Source organism: Macadamia integrifolia, chromosome 14 (genome assembly GCF_013358625.1).
Source record: "Macadamia integrifolia cultivar HAES 741 chromosome 14, SCU_Mint_v3, whole genome shotgun sequence".
NCBI lineage: Eukaryota > Viridiplantae > Streptophyta > Magnoliopsida > Proteales > Proteaceae > Macadamia > Macadamia integrifolia.
Window position 1 is genome coordinate 652003 of NC_056570.1, and position 17403 is coordinate 669405.

Here is a 17403-nt window from a genome sequence, read left to right on the forward strand (position 1 = left end):
TGCTCATTTCATTCCCATCAAGACCAAGTTCTCTATGGCCAAATTAGCACAACTTTACATGGATAACATAGTGCACTTACATGGAGTGCCAGTGAGCATTGTATTAGATAGGGACCCAAGGTTCACTTCCAGATTTTGGAAAAGCTTCCAGCGTGCCTTGGGATCACAGTTGAATTTGAGTACTGCTTTCCACCCACAGACCGATGGTCAGTCGGAGCGAACCATACAGATATTAGAAAACATGCTCAGGGCGTGTACAATGGAAATGTGTGGTAGTTGGGAAGAATATATACCCCTTATGGAGTTTGCCTATAACAACAGTTAGCAAGCTACAATTGGGATGGCTCCGTATGAGGCATTATATGGTAGGAAGTGCAGAACTCCTCTGTATTGGGATGAGGTAGGCGAACGCCGAATGTTAGGACCTGAAATGATACAGATGACTTGTGACAAGGTCGATGTTATTCGAGAACGAATTCAAGCAGCTCAGTCTCGTCAAAAGAGCTATGCAGACACCCGCAGAAAAGACATTGAATTTTAGCCAGGAGAAAAGGTATTTCTCAAGATCTCTCCTACTAAAGGGTTGCAAAGGTTTCACAGAAAGGGGAAGTTGAGCCCAAGATACATATGACCATTTGAGATCTTAGCCCGGGTTTGCTCAGTAGCCTATATGCTTGCTCTACCACCTTCACTCGGGGATGTTCATAATGTATTCCATGTATCCATGCTGAAGCGATACGTTCATGATCCCTCTCATGTATTACCCGTGGAACCAGAATACCTAGAAGATGACATGACCTATACAGAGTAGCCGACTGAAATTTTGGACCGAAAGGTGAAGACCCTTCGCAATCACTCCATTTCCTATGTAAAGGTGCGATGGGCTAATCATTCACTTGAAGAAGCATCTTGGGAGAAAGAGGATGAAATCCAAGCCAAGTACCCTCGTCTCTTTGAACAACCAGGTACACCAATTTCGAGGATGAAATTTTCAGAAAGGGGGGGTAAATGTAATACCCTACTTCTTAAACCCGGTCTGATTACACGGTTGACACAGTTTAACCATGCAGGACCCGAACCGGAGAGAGTTAAAGCGGGTTCCTTATGGACTATGATGGCAAGGGTGACCTTAAACACCGGCTGATGATGAATCTAAGGTTTAATAGATGATTTATGTGTTGATTTTGAAGGATTTGAAGAAGGGTTTCCACGGTTGCAAGAGCATTGGTGATTGGAAGTGATTTTGGGGTTTTGAAGGTGTTCTTTAGCAAAGAAGGTAAGATGGCTTTCCATTCCTTAAATCTAACCTAGATCTAGGTTAGAACCATCTTATGAGACCTTGAATGTGTGAAGAATGGGTTTGGAAAAGCCCCATTTGAATCCCCAAAGGTTGGGGGAAGTTTGGGAAGAAAAAACAGTTTCCCGCCAAGACCGGTGGGCCATTTGGCCCGCCTGAGAGGGCAGGACCCTCGGGCCCAACCGGTGGGCCAAACCAATGGGCCGATCGGTGGGCCACCCTACCCGTCGGTCTTAGCAGGACCCTCGGGCCCAACTGATGGGTCAGACCGATGGGCCGACCGGTGGGCCAACCTACCCGCCAGTCCAGACCGGTGGGTCTGATTGGTGGGTCAGACAGGTGGGCTGTCCGACCCACCCGAGAGGCTCCGAACGTGAATTTTACGTCCGATTGGACCCAAAATGGACGTGTGACCTTATTTTAGGATTCTAAACAAGATCTTTTCATTGGATCGTGTTAATTTTGATTCCAAAATGGTGAAATACTAACCCTGCTCACTCATGATAGGTTCACCAAATCTCGCGCTTCTGCATCGGATCTCACCCGTACCGAGCGTGAGTCCTTGTACACTATAGGTAAGTGGGGAGAGGACGTTTGGCCTTGTTTCAAGGCATTGTTTGGCATTCATTTAATCGTATCTAGTCTAGCCATGTCATCATGAAAATGCTATGTAGATTAGTCATCCTCACATTGTTATGCATGGGTGTTGTGTTTATTTTCTAATTTCCAAGTGATGATATGCTTATGTGGTGAATGTTGACATCATTGTGTATGATGCATTAATAGATTAGATGCCATAGTCGGCTTGAAAATGAGTGCATTGATGGCCCGTGGTATGGGATGCGATGGCACTATGCATTAGGAGCATGCGGTTTAGGATTATCATCTTCCCGTGCTACGACCCTTCCCAACAGGGGTTAAGGTGTTGGGTTACCATTTGGGGGGAAGCAGTGGTCGCGATTGTTGGGTCACTGTGGCGGTTAGACATTACGCCCGACTGGTCATTAGGACAGTCGACAACCCCGATGGTATATTCAAGAGGGCAATCGTACTGCTTTTAAATTGCTGTAGTCAGCACCTTTAATTTTCAGTCATTTCCTTTATGTTAAGAGCCGGTGATCGGCATGTTTTTATTTTTCTGAGTACTCATGGTGGGCCTTCTCTGACAGCCCTATGGGCATATCGTGGGATGGAGTTTGCGGCTCGTACCCGGAGCATACGCGCACTGTGGTTGTAGTAGCACGAAACCAAAGACTTAGTAATTTTGCTTAGGTGGATGTGATTTAAAATGTATTGCATATCATATAGTGCATATGGTTGTGATTTGTTGTGTGGATTGCTGTGTGGTCCATCTTTCCACTTACTGAGCTAGTGAGCTCATCTCACGTGTGCACCTCTTTTAGATGATTTTGCAGGTCATCCATCTAAAAAGCACGGGGCGGGTCCGACAGTTGAGTTCCCTGAAGAGGACTGGTTGGCCCCAGAGGAGTTAGAGCACTGCACTGATTGCTCTTGTGAGAGTTGTACTGCGAGACCGTAGTTCTGATACCGAGCTGAGCTCCACTTTTGATAACGAGCTGAGCTCTACCTTATGATGCCGAGCTGGGCTCAACCTTTAATACCGAGCTGAGCTCTAAGCCTTGATACCGAGCCGAGCTGTACACTCTGATTTTTAATGATTCCTTTTCTGTACTTGATATGTGAATTGTACTCTTATTGTGTAAATATCATGCCTTCGGGCCCACATGTATTTAACTATTGTATCACAATTCGGGTATCAAGTATTATGGGAATATTCATAGGTAAACCAAGTCTTCCACTGAACTGATAAGCTCTTTCTTAGTTGTGTGTATGCTGTGGTGGAATACTGTATCAGATGATCCTGGTAGGTTTGGGTTAACCGGTGTTAACCCGGTCACTGGCCCGGTTCTATATGAACGGGGTGTGACATTACTGGTCAGCAAGCGCAGTATGCATGCGGGCTGGCCAGCATGCGCAGCACATGGGTAAAAAATGTGACTTTTCGACGATGATTGTGGGAGATCCGATGGTCCAATTTTGACGTGCCATATATCTTCAGAATCGTATTTTCGAGTACTATCCATCTATATAGTCATCTTGACCGGATTCTTTTGTATATAAAAAGTTAAAATTGGATCCTCTTCTTTCTCGTGTGGGGTTTCCAGGGTTTTTGGGAAGAGGATGAATTTGTGGTATTTGGGTAGGTGGGGTATTTTTCAGGTTTCCAGCAAGCTTGCCAGTGTGCGCAACATGCATAGAGGAATATGTGATTTTCTGGGAACGATTATGGGGGATCCGACGGTCTGATTTTAACATACCATATATCGTCGAAATCGTATTTTCGAGTACTATCCATCCGTACGGTCATCTTAACTGGATTCCTTCATATGTAAAAATTACAAATTGGACCATCTTTTCTCCCGCACGGGGTTTTTGGGGGTTTTTTAGGTAGAGGATATTTCCAGTTTTTCTTAGTCAATCATCATCTCTATTGATCAAAAATCAGAAGTCATGTCCAAGGTCTGCATCTCATCATAGCCGAAGGAGGGTGACAAAATTGGGTGTCTACAGAATGCCCTTCTTTGGTCGAGGCCTGTGCCAACGGTCGAAGGGCAAAGAAAAAAATGATCACATTTGGTCACCTAGAGCATGTACTACAGTCATTTCGCTCATTGATGATGGAGTTGAAAATACAACAGGTAGTATCTCTTAACTACTTTAAAGTTGAGGACTTACCTGGGCCGCTGATGGCAGGAAAGAAATTTGAGTCCTTTCAATCCTATTAGAATATGTTGAACTAACGTTTTGCAGAGATTTGAGCCCTCCCTGCAGAAAATGTTAGTACATGAAAAATATTCTTCCTAGGCTGGACTTCCATCTGCTAGTCCTAGGGATTGGTCCATCATTTATAGAGATTTGAGCCCTCCCTGTAGAAGATGTTAGTACATGAAAAATGTTCTTCCTAGGCTGGACTTCCATCCGCTAGTCCTAGGGATTGGTCCATCATTTACAGAGATTTGAGCCCTCCCTGCAGAAGATGTTGGTACATAAAAAATGTTCTTCCTAGGCTATCCTAGGGATTGGTCCATTTACAGAGATTTGAGCCCTCCCTGCAGAAGAAGTTAGTACATGAACAATGTTCTTCCTAGGCTGGACTTCCATCTGCTAGTCCTAGGGGTTGATCTATGAGATCGGGTCACTCGGAGCTGATTCAAAGAGATTGGGCCTCCTGGGGCCGATTCAATGGGATTGGGCCTCCTGGGGCCAGGTTAATGAGATCGGGCCACCTGGGGCTAGGTCAATGAGATTGGGCCACCTGGGGTAGGGTAAATGCAATTGTTTCTTTTCTTGATTTTTCCTTGATTTCTTGATTTTTGGTTCTTTGATTTAGAATCTTGTTTCTAGCTTTTGATTTACTTTTTTTCTTTGAATTTTGACTATGAAAAATTCTTTACTTACAAATAAAATTTTGACTTTTACCTTTCTCTTTTCCTTGTGATATAATTTTCACCTACCACATGAATTTGAAATTTTCTCGCTTTGATTTTTGCTTTCCACTTCCATGTGACATAATTTCCACCTACCACATGAATGTGAGTTTTACATTCTTTTTGATTTTTACTTTCCATTTTCATGTGAATTTGAATTTTCAACTATCACATGAATTTTTACCTTCCCTTTGATTTCTTACTTCCCATGTGACATAATTTACAACTACCATAAAAACAATTTTGAACTTGGTATTTGGTGGTAAGAATCTCTTATTTGCACCTTGGGATTGGAATCTCAAATTTTTTTTTTGGGTAAAACAAATTTATTACCCATAAAATGGTCGCCCCCTCCTTTGTTTATTCCTCATTCTAACTTTTCTGAGTGGGGGACGATTTGTGAGTGAGTGAATTCGGGTTTCTTGAATCATCTCAAAGATTCGAACCATTTCGCATTTTCTCAGGTTTCTTCAAATTTTTTTCAAAGATCTTTAGGTTTCCTTTGAAGTTCTTCATATTTCTCTTGAAGATCTTCAAAGTTCTTGAGGAAGGAGTCATTGGAGAATTTAACATCCTTTTGGGCTTTTGTGTAAATTGAGAAACTTCTTAGGGGTTTTTTGTGATTTTGGAAAAAATGGCTGAAAAAAGAAAGAGAAAGACTTGTGGAGAAATCCAGTTGGAGGGTTGTAGTAGTTCTTCTCAAAGGGACGAGGGACTAGCCGATTGGTATTCTAGATAGACTCTCCATAACACTCAGAACCACATCTGCAACTCCATATGGGGCTCCTGGGTAAGTCTTTACACTTCATTCATTTTTTGTTTATTTATTTTATTTTATTTTATTTTTGTTCTTTTTTTTATTATTTTTAATTTCTATGCTTTTTTTATTCTTTATTTCCATTAGCATGAAGGGATGAAACCACCCACCTTGCCCATGTATGGCCATCCGAACATGGTTCGGTCATGGTATAGGATACTTCCTTACAGAGTGAAGGAGATGGTCAACTCCTCCTGTCACGCCCCACTCCCAGCAGACCCAACTTACAATTAGGAATACCGGCGGTGTGAGTGAGACATGTACCTGTCTTACAAACCTACTAGGATCTCTGATAGTAGTACCTTAACATTTTCACAATCTCACAACACAAACCAACAAAAGCAGCGAAATTAGAGTATAGTAGCAAAATTATAAATAAAATGGAGAAACATCTAATGGTAATATAATAGCAATAACCGAGTTATTAAGTTACATTCATACACGACATATACTATAATCTCAAGAAAATATACAATCCACAACTATATCCAAAAGTATCATAATATCATATACAATCTCACAGTGCAGCGTAAGCACAGTGGTCGCAAGCACAGTCCTGATCGTGCTCCTTCGATTCTAGCATCCACCAGTCGCTCACAATGTACTCTAACCCAGAAGATACTGGATCAACCGCCATTGGCACCATGGTACCTGCATCATCATCTAAAAAGGGGTGTATATATGGGGTGAGCTTTCCAACTCGCTCAGTGAGGGGTGGGGTCAAGCACATCCAAGCAAGTTAATAGCAATAATATTTATGATGCATGATTACGAAAATTAAATGCATAGTCCATGATGCTCATGTTGCAGTTCATTTATTTATTATCCACCTAACAATACAAACTAAGTCTGGTAAATGCTACTACGGTGCATTAGGATGTATCCCTCATCTCAGAAACAAAATCGACTATGCAGCAATAAAAACCCTAGCCATGATTAGAAGCCTGTCGGTCCCCATATGCATCCATAGGTCACCCAACAAACCCTTGATAACCCCCTCCTAGCAGTCACGACACCGGTAACACATCGGCCACGTTGGATAGGTTCCCACCTCGGGTAACAATCACATCGTACCGTGGGAGTGGCACTTCGGGAAGGCTCATCAAACACACCATAATGGGTTATCCAACACCTCAACCCCTGTTGGAAAGGGTGCATAGCATAGGGAGTGATACCTAATCATATATATACTACATGCCTTCATAATGATATGGTTAGTATGGATTACACGATACTGGAGAGACCTCGGCCACAAAGTGCAACCCATCTCCAAATATAGTCCCGAGTACATGATACCAAAGAGACCTTGGCTACAAAGTGAAACCCGAGACCGTTTACCTAATCTAGCATGCAATAACAGTTGAGTATGGACTACGCAACACTGGCAAGACCTCGGCCATGAAGCATATCTATTTCTAAATGTAGTTCTGGGGTACACGATACCAGCGAGACCTTGGCCACAAAGTGTAACCCGCAACTACAACTAACTCTAATGTACATAATCAATGCATGAATGCAACATACATACAGCAATCATGGCACCGGTACCACCTTGGCCACGTCAGATTTTGTCTCACACACACACACAGATCCAAACACATGGTGATCACGGCACCAACACCACCGTGGCCACACCGAATCCCGTCATACATTTTCATACAATTCATATCAAAATCGTAAAATGACAATGTAGTATATCATAATCGTATTTGAATAATTACAATTAAACATATAATTCTAATCATGTGAGTGATTTAATGATAATAAACATTTTAGAAATAAACATAGTCCATCCCTCACCTATTTTACGATCGGTCGTGTGGTTTAATTATGGCCACCGATAAATCAATTTGATTCTGGCTTTGGGGCATGTGTGCATCAATATCCTAGACATGAGGGGATCGTACATCAGTATACATCAAAAACATCGGGAGGGACCCACACAGGTCACCCCCCAAAATGTACAGAGACTGTCCCTAAGTGACAGTACTATCACCGAAAACAACCACCAAAAATAGGGCATTTCCACCAAAAATATCAAACCTGTTTCCAGTGGAGGTGATAGAGAGCATATAAGGATCCAATTTCACCAGAAATACGCCACTGGAAATAGGCCCAGTGGATCCGATGGACTATCTGTTTCCGATGGCGGTATAGGGTAGTCCAACAATTTGGGGCTTTTTGGGTTGAGCCTGATTGTCGGGATTTGTTTCATGGAGTTTGTAGAGGATGTCCCTAGCATCATTCTAAGCCAAGAAAATTCCATTTCCATTGAGCCATTTGGTAGATATGTCGATCGAACGATTGAAACCCTAGTTGGTCTTTTGGCATTACATGTTGTCGAAGCTCACCGGGCTTGATTCCAGCTCGGCAACAACACCGGGAGGGTAGAACACCCATCCTACAACCCTAACAGGGTGTGTACACCAAGATCTCATCCATACCTAGCTTTTTCTAGGTTGAAATGAAGAGAGAGAGTGGCATGGGAGGTTGCACTTACCTCCGGCAGCGATTCCGACAATAAGGCGGCAGCCAGCACCAAGGTAGGCCTTCAATCCCCTCATTCTTACTCTTCTTCTTCCTTCCTCTCCTCTTTCTCTCCTCTCCTACATTGGGCACAAGGGAAATGAGGAAATGATCATTTCCCAACTTATAACTTAAGTTGGGCCAGAGGGTCTGCTTGGTTTGGGCCTCTTTTAAACTAATCAGGTTTAAAATGAGTTTCGGGGCACGAGGACCTGCACGTTTCTATCCATAAGGTGTTCACATCAAGAGGAAGGTGTGGAGAATGATTTGGAATCATCCAAAACCATTTACGATGTGAGTGGCAAGACCCACAGGCATTGGAACCTCAACAGCAATCGGTGGACCCACCAGAAACAGGCACCAGATTCATGCCCAGGCTGCTTCCGGTGGCTTATTTCTGGTGGCCAAGATAGCTTTCTATCCCATTGTTGGCCTCACACGGGTGGCTGGCCTCGGACATACTCAAGGCCTTTCAACAATTACAATGCGTGTCAGAAACCATGTGTGGGGAGTCAGGTTACTTATTGCCTGGGATCAGAAGGTATGAATCCCCTCCGTTAGATAGGCATGCAATGCACGAACATGTGGGGTCATCTCTACCCCTTTAGCAATGTATAGTTGTGAGCCAAAACCCAATCGTACTTCTGATCTCTGATCCAAGGCCTATTACAACCGTTTCAAATTAGACCAAATTAGGGCACAGGTGTAACATCCCCCCCACCTTACAAGAATTTTAACTTCAAAATTGAACATACTTGGCAAATCTAACAATTTAGGATACTGCTTCATCATTTCATCTTCTCGCTTCTAGGATGCTTTCTGTTTGGGGTGGTTCATCCATTTCACCTTGACAAAGGAAACGGTGTGGTTGCAAAGAACATGATCCTTCCGATCAACAATCTTCTTCGGATACTCCACATAGGCAAAGTCCTTATCCAACTCATGGGGTATGTAAGTCAAGACTTGAGTCAAGTCAGAAATGTACTTCCTCAACATAGATACATGGAAGACATCATGTGTACCTTCCAACTCTGGTGGCAAGGTTATCCGGTAAGCTACCAGTCCAATCCTCTCCAATACATTATATGGTCCCATAAACCTTGGACTAAGCTTTCCCTTCTTGTCGAACTGCATCACCCCTTTAACTGGGAAGATCCACAAGAAGACCTTGTCTCCAACACCAAACTCTAGAAGTTTCCTCCTAACATCTACGTAGCTTTTTTGCCTGGACTGAGCTGCCTTGATCCTTTCTTTGATCACATTCAATTTCTCACTAGTAGCTTGTATCAAGTTCGGACCCAAAATATGCCGCTCACCAACCTCATCCAAATAGAGTGGAGTCTGGCATTTTCTGTCATACTGTGCCTCAAATGGGGACATCACGATGATGGCCTGATAAATGTTGTTGTAGGAGAACTCAATAAGGGAAATGTGCTCATCCTAACTATAACTCATATCCCAGGCACATGCTCGGAGTAGGTCCTCCAATGTCTGAATAGTCCTCTCCAATTGACCATCGATCTGAGGGTGAAAGGTAGTGCTGAAAGCCAACTATGTGCCCATAGCCTTCTGTACAGATGTCCAAAACTTGGAAGTGAACCTGGTATCTCGATCAGAGATGATACTAACTGGTACACCATGCAACCTGATGATGTTATTGACATACAACTTGGCCAACTTGTCCATAGAAAACGTAACCTTGATTAGGATAAAGTGAGCTACTTTGGTCAAGCAGTCCACAACTACCCAAATGGCATCCATACCCTTCTGTGTACGGGTAGGCCTATGACGAAGTCCATGGTAATATTCTCCCATTTCCACTCTGGAATAGGTATGGACTATAATAACCTATGGGGCCTTTGTCTCTCAGCCTTGACTTGCTGGCATGTGAGGCATCTAGACACATGTATGGCCACATCATTCTTCATTCCTTTCCACCAGTAGGAGGCTTTGAGGTCCTTGTACATTTTAGTGCTATCGGGGTGAATGGAGTCTGGAGAGCTATGTGCCTCTCTCAAAACTATGTCTCTCAATTCACCATTACTAGGCGCACACAACCTCCCTTTGAATTTAGGAATCTTGCTTTTAGTCACCGAGAAATCTGGGTCCTTTTCGGTTCCTTCCTGGCATTCTGGTATCAGCTTCTGCAACTTTGCATCAGTAACCTGAGCTACAGTGATCCTATCCACTAGACTAGGTTGCACCACTAATGCCGATAGTAACAAAGTGACACCCTCTACTAACAGTTCCAAGTTTAGTTTCCTGGCATCCTCTAGGAGATACTCATTGGTGGTCAGTGATGCCAGAGTTAGTGACTGGGATTTCTGACTAAGTGCATCAGCTACCACATTGGCCTTTCCTGGGTGATAGTGGATAGTACAATCACAATCCTTCATCAGCTCCATCCAACTCCTCTATCTCATGTTGAGCTCTTTTTGGGTGAAGAAGTACTTGAGGCTCTTATGGTCACTGAAGATCTCACTCTTCTCACCATATAGGTAGTGTCTCCAAACTTTTAGTGCGAAAATCATAGTTGCCAACTCCAAATCATGGGTGGGGTAGTTCTTCTCATAATCCTTTAACTGATGGAATGCATAAAAAATGACTTTCCCGTGCTGCATCAATACACAACCCAATCCCAGCTTGGAGGAATCATTATAAACAACCATACCACCTGTACCAGTCAGAATACTCAAAACTGGAGCTAATACCAACTTTTACCTTAGCTCCTGGTAGCTTTTCTCACAAGCATCAGACCACTCAAATTTTATACCCTTTCGTGTGAGTCGGGTCATTAGAGTAGTAATACGAGAGAAGTTCTCGATAAACCTCCTATAGTATCCAGCCAATCCCAAAAAACTACGTATGTCTGCTACACTCTTGGGAATCTCCCATTCTAGAACTACCTTCACTTTGCCTAGGTTAACCCCTATACCCTTAGCTGAAACAGTATGGCGTAGGAATGCCACCTGTGACAATCAAAACTCGCACTTGCTGAATTTGGCATAGAGTTGCTTCTCTCTCAGCCATTGCAGTACTAACCTCAGGTGAACAGTATGTTCATCTGCACTCTTGGAGTAGACCACAATGTCATCAATGAATACTATCACAAACTTGTCTAAGACATCTTGGAATACCCGATTCATCAAATCCATAAACGCAGCCTGTGTATTGGTTAACCCAAATGACATTACCAAGAACTCATAATGTCCATACCTTGATCTAAAGGCTGTCTTATTGACATCATTATCCTTGATCCTAAGCTGGTGGTAGCCCGATCTAAGGTCGATCTTGGAGAACACCTTGGCACCCTGCAACTGATCAAATAGATCATCTATCCTTGGTAAAGGATACTGGTTCTTGATGGTTAGCTTATTAAGCTCCCAGTAATCAATGCACAATCTCATACTTCCATCTTTCTTCTTGATGGACAACACCGGTGCTCCCCATGGAGACACACTAGGTCTAACAAATCCCTTCTTCAGAAGGTCTTGATGTTGCACCTGTAATTCCTTCAACTCTGTGGGGGCCATATGGTGAGGGGCCTTTGACACTGGTGCCAAACTAGGGAGTAAGTCTATAGCAAATTCTGTCTCTCGGTCTGGGGGCAAACCTGTCAAGTCATCTGAGAATACATCGGGAAATTCCCTCACCACATCTAGCTCGGTCAATCAATGGCCTAATCTCTATTTTAGTATCCATCACAGATGCTAAGTAGCCTTGACATCCCTTATCCAGTAGTTTCTTCATCTAGAGTGTGGATATGATAACCTTCTTGGGTTTCTTAGGCTTATCCCCTTGGAACAAAAACTCATCATCATCACAAGGTCTGAAAATGATAGCCTTCTCTACACATAATACACTGGCTCTGTATGCAAACAACTAGTCCATTCCTAAAATCATGTCGAAGTCGATCATATCCAACTCGATCAAGTAAGCATTCAACTCATGGTCACCTATGGTCACTGGACAAGGCTCAAACCCACCACACTTCCTATAAGGGTGGTCACAACCAAACATTGAGTCAGTCCCTTAGGTGGAATTCTCATCTTCTTCCCAAATGCCAGTGACATGAACAAATGTGAGACTCTGAGACAAATAACACATGTGCAGGAAATAATGATATCAACAACGTACCTGTCACCACACCGGGGGCAGCCTCAGCATCTTCTGTAGTCATAGCAAACACTCTGCCCTATGGTCTCTGGCCCTGTAGGGGCTGTGCTGGCCTAGGGGTTGAATATGTCTGCTGGGGCCTAGGTGGCGTAGTGTAGGGTGCATCGCCTGACCTTTGGTGGGGGCATGTCCTCACCATGTGGCCCAGCTGATCATAAGGAAAACATCTCAGGCTCGATCCCGAAGACTGAGATACAACACTAGATCAGGAGGACTGGGAAGTCTGACTAGCATCGGGCCTCCTAAACTACACTGGAGTTGGGTTGGCATAGGGCACTCAGAAGGGTTTGCTGCCTCCCCTAGAATCAGTAGACCCCATTGGCCTCTTTCCCATCCCTTGCTGAGCAGTGTAGTTATCCCTATGCTAGTCCTCAATAGATTTGGCCACTTGGACCACCTTAACATAAGTTTGCAGTTTCAACCTCACAATTGTTGACCCAATACCTGGCCTTAACCCTTTTCAAACTTCTTTGCCTTGCCTCTATCACCTCTCAGATGCTCAGGAGTAAAATGGAATAGCTCCTCGAAGCATTGCTGATACTCGAGCACCGACCGAGGACCTTGAATCAACTGAGAGAACTCACTCTCTCTCCTATCCCAGAAGCTTTCCGGAAAATAGTTCTCAAAGAAGGCCCCTTTGAAGTCTGCCCAAGTGGGGTTCGGGTTACTAGCCCTCAGAATAGTTTCGGTGGCACTCCACCAATCATCTGCTTTATTCTGTAACTGATAGCTTGTACACAAAATTTTCTACTCATCAAGCCCATCAGTTTAAAAACCTTCTCTATTCCACCAATCCATCTTGATGGATACAAGGGGTCTTGCCCCACCTTGGAGAAACATGGGGGCCTAAGCCGATGAAACTTCTCCATCATTTTTTTCAAATATGCCTAGCCCTCTACATGGGCTTGAGCTTGTTCCGGAATCGGGTCTTGCACATTCCCATGCACTTGTGCCCCACCAAATGTTTGAAGGGTAGCCGATCCAATAGGTATTGGAATGGGTGCCGATGGAGTAGGAGGTACGGGTGGTACATTATGGGCTTCCATTTCCGCTTGGATTCTATTATCGATCCTGGCCATAAACTGATTTCGTCTTTCTTCCACTACCCGCATCATGTTATTCATGATGGATGCCACATCCTGGGCCATAAGTACAGGTGGGGCCATTGGTGTATTGTGAGGTCTACCTCGATTCCATGTAGGGGAAGCAGGAGGTGAAGGGCATGATTGGGTGTTTCGGCGTGACATGATTCCTGTGAAGAAATCCGATTAGGACATAGGCATAAATAAGGTTGCGTGTAATTGAAACACACATATACACAGTGGGTCCCACACGTACACAATTGGAAAAATTAGGGCTAGGGCATGCATAAGTGGGGTCCACATATATCAAAATCCGATCGCGCACATATCCCAAAGAGACACACCATTAAAGGAACTGAAATAAAACCTTCGATTTGAAAAATAAAATGACTTATTTTCCAAAAGAGTCCACCAGAAACAGGGGGTCAAATCACCAAAAATATAGTCTAATCCATCGAAATTATCAGTGGTATTTTTGGTGAGCAAAACAAAAGCCAAATTTCAACTTTTCTTTTCACCGGAAATAGGCACCGAAAGCATGCCCAGTGTTTCCGGTGGCACCAAATCGTCTTTAAATAGGCTCAGGTCTTGGCTTGTTCACACAAAACCGTATTTACTCTTGTGAGAAAGGTGTGAAAATGGTCAAGGAGTCTTTTTCTACCCATTCCTTACCTTCCTTGCACTATTTCGTGATCAATTGGAGCTGCATTCGCATCCAAGGTATGTTTTCTCTCTTCTGTAATCTAGTTTTTTTTTGTGATTTTCTTCTCTATGAGTTTTGCATTCAACCTTTTAACTAGGTCTTTCATTCCAAATCCTTAGGAATCATCTTGCAATAATGTCTGGACATCGTGTACATATCCGACGTGCTCTTATACAAGAAGAGCAAGATCCCGCTGAGCAGTTCAACCCAATCCTGTTCCGCTCTGTGGTTAAGCGAGACCATTGGGAGTTCTTTGAGCACCGTAATGTCGACCCAGGAGTCTATGTGAGGACCAACAACTTCGTCAACGGTTTGAGGAGATCGGGTGGTACCACATCTTGAAACCCAACAGATACTACTACCCCACATTGGTTAGGCTATTCTACTCCAATATGGAATGCATGAACCGGGGCACCGAAGAGATGTGAATCACCTCCTATGTGAAGGGGGTGGAGATCTCCTTCGACATGGTGTAGTTGGCCAACATTTTGATGGTTAGTAATACTGGTGACCTAGTGTACTGCCCACCTCAGACTCCAGCATATGAGTTTCAGAGTCCCGATACCTTTTAGGAGATCAATGATATGCTGAAGCCAAGGGATGGAACCGTTTAGTCAACCATTTTGCTACTCCAAAGGTTGTCTACCATGCGATTCAGGTGAATGTCCTCCCCACTTGTGGACTTTATAATGAGGTATTCGCCCTTCAAGCCTATGTGACATACTGCATGTATATGAGGGTGTGGATACATCTGCCTTACCTCCTAATGTGGACCATGGTAATTCGGTTTGAGGGGCAGTATCGCCGAGTAGGGAACCTATGCTACGGAAGGATATTGACTGACATCTTCCACTGCTTTGGGGTGGACTTAAAGGGTGAGGCATGCTTGGGTGAAGAGGTCATAGACTTCAACCAAGACTCACTAAGGAAGATGACTATAGATCTGAGGGAGGTGACACCTATCCCAAGAGAGGGTCAGCAGCCTATGGAGGTAGAGGGTGGCGGTGCCGATGATGTTGGTGCAGGAGGAGAAGTAGCTGGGGTTGGTGGGGCTCCACCACCTGATCCCCAGGCTATGGGTTCTAGGGTAACTTCTACATCTCAGAGCATAAGGGGTGCGAGGTCTTATGGTCTCAATGATGTTATGGCCCGTCTGGACACCACTGTGTCATTGATGAGGAGCATAGATGGCCACCTCGAGAGCATGGATAGGACCTATTTTTTATGGACAACAGAGTGGCGTCCCTAGAGGCACAGATGTAGGTGATGGTCTTTCATCTTGGTATTCCGGTGCCTCCTCTAGGAAAGCATAGTCTGAACTAGGCTCAGGGCTAAAAACAGAACCAGTAGCAGCAGCAGCAGCAAGAGTAGTGGCACGTTTGCCACTATAGCCTTTAGGATTTCCATTTTCTTATTTTTATAGGAGTCTGATGTTTTCAGGTTTAGTTAAACTTTTACATTATTTCATTTGCTTCAGTTGTTTAATTTCCTAGACTTAGGCTAGTTAGGATTTCCTACTTTTCGTACTTTAATTTTATAAAAAATGTAAGCTGTGTATTCAAGTTCTTTATTATAATCAAACAACTTTAACACCATGCTTGTCTCCTAATTGTACAATTTCCATTATTGTTGTCTTGAGATTTTTATTTAATCCTAGTTTCCCCAAAATCATGGTTTGATTGATATAGTAAGTTAAGGTAGAGCATCGCGCTCTAGTACCATAGCTGTCACACCACACTCCCAGCAGACCCAACTTATACCATTAGGAATACCGGTGGTGTGAGTAAGACACTGACCTGTCTTACAAACCTACCAAGATCTCCGATAGTATTACCTTAAAATTTTCACAATCTCACAACACAAACCAACATAAGCAGCGGAATCAAAGTATAGTAGCGGATTTATAAATAAAATGGGGAAACATCTACTGGTAATATAATAGAAATAATTGAGTTATTCTGTTACATTCATCCATGACATATACTATAATCTCAAGAAAATATACAATCCACAACTATATCCAAAAGTATCATAATATGATGTACAATCTCACGATGCGGCGTAAGCACAGTGGTCGCAAGCACAGTCCTGATCGTGCTCCTCCACTTTTGGCATCCACCAGTCGGTCACACCGTACTTCGACCCAGAAGATACTGGATCACCCGCCATCGGCCCCACGGTACCTATATCATCATCCAAAAAGGGTTGTATACATGGGGTGAGCTTCCAACTTGCTCAGTGAGGGGTGGGGTCAAGCACATCCAAGCAAGTTAATAGCAACAATATTTATGATGCATGATTACAGAAATTAAACACATAGTCCAAGATGCTCGTGATGCAGTTCATTTATTTATTATCCACCTAACAATACAAACTAATTCTGGTAAATGCTACTACAGCGCATTAAGCTGTATCCCTCGTCTCATAAACGACATCGACTACGCAGCGATACAAACCCTAGCCATGATTAGAAGCCTGTCGATCCCCATATGCGTCCATGGGTCACCTAGCAAACCCCTAATAAGCCCCTCCTGGCAGTCACGGCATCGACAACACATCAACCATGCCAAACAGGTTCCTACCTCCAGTAACAATCACATCGTACCGTGGGAGTGGTACTTCGGGAAGGCTCATCAAACATACCACAATGGATTATCCAACACCTCAAACCATATTGGCAAGGGTGAATAGCATAGGGAGTGATACCTAACCACATATATACTATATGCCTTCATAATGATATAGTTAGTATGGATTACACGATACCAAAGAGACCTCAGCCACAAAGTGTGACCCATCTCCAAATACAGTCCTGGGTGCATGATACTAGAGAGACCTTGGCTACAAAGTGAAACCTGAGACCGTTTACCTAATCTAGCATGCAATAACAGTTGAGTATAGACTACGCAATACCGGCAAGACCTCGGCCATGAAGCATATCCATTTCCAAATGTAGACACGATACCAGCGAGACCTTGGCCACAAAGTATAACCCGCGACTACAACTAACTCTAATGCACATAATTAATGCATGAATGCAACATACATACGAAAATCATGGCACCGGTACCACCTCAGCCACGTAAAATTCCATCTCACACACACACACACACACATCCAAACACACTGCGATCACGGTACCAGTACCACATCGGCCACATCGGATCCCGTCATACATTTTCATACAATTCATATCAAAATCGTAAAATGACAATGTCGCATATCATAATCGTAAAATGACAATGTAGCATATCATAATCATATTTGAATAAATACAATTAAACATATAATTC